Below are 1,055 nucleotides of genomic sequence, written 5' to 3'. Positions count from 1 at the left end.
AATGAGGTCACGCCAGATTAGGATGGGCCCTAAGTTGTGGCTGGTGTCCTTACACTAAAACACACAGGGAAGACAGCCACGGGAAGACAGAGGTAGAGACCAGAGTGACCCAATGACACGCAAGCAATGACAGGCAGGGCCGTACCACCAGCTGCCAGGAGAGAGGCTAGCCAGACTCTCCTTCACAGCCTCCGGAAGGAACCAGCCCTGTGGCACCTCGAGTTCAGACTTCTGGCATCCAGACTGTGAGAGAATAAAATTTCTCTTGTTTTTAGCCAAGCACTTTGTGATAATTTGTTACGGCAGTGCTGGGAAACGAACACACCTGTTTAACAATGTTTACGTCTCAGGAAGAGGTTCTATCAATATATTTTACAGTGAGAATTTATTCTTGCATGGCTAATTTTTTGCCAATAAAAGTAAAATAATAAACCACCCACATTTCACGTTGGAAGTTTTGGCCCCTGCCACTTACCAAGTATGAAACCTGGAGCAAGTTGTTAAACATGTGAAGGACTCAGTCACTTCATCTGTAAGACGGGGCTGTCCACATACTCACCTCCCAGGTTGGTACGGATTCTCCCGGGACCCCCCCTCACCATCCATGTTCTTCCTCTAACGTGGTTCCAGAGACTGTGAACGCCCTTCCACCCACTCTGCCACCCTCTCTCTAATCCACGTTGCCAGCCCTGGCAAATCCATTTTACGAAAACACCACTAACTGTTCCTTTCCTTTTTGAACCCTTTCCAAAAAAAAAGAAATTCCTCATTACTTATTAAATTAAACCCAAACTTCTGAGGCTAGATCAAGACCTTCTACATTCTGAGCCCCACTTCCCTTCCATCCAGGTGTGTGGATGACCTTTGGACCTTGAACCTTGCCCTTTCAAGCATGCCACTGGGTATGCTTCTCCCTGTAAACTAACTGTCCTCACTCTAAGCCCCATTTCAGCCTTCAGGCTTCTCCCATGGCCCCCAAACAGGAGAAATTTCACTTTCCTTTGAATTCCTGTAGCATTAACCCTTAGTATAACCCCCATTAAACTAAAAACTCC

Source organism: Phocoena sinus, chromosome 10 (assembly GCF_008692025.1).
Source record: "Phocoena sinus isolate mPhoSin1 chromosome 10, mPhoSin1.pri, whole genome shotgun sequence".
NCBI classification, from domain to species: Eukaryota; Metazoa; Chordata; class Mammalia; order Artiodactyla; family Phocoenidae; genus Phocoena; species Phocoena sinus.
The sequence above is the reverse complement of the archived record's forward strand: the minus strand, read 5'-3'. Positions refer to the sequence as shown.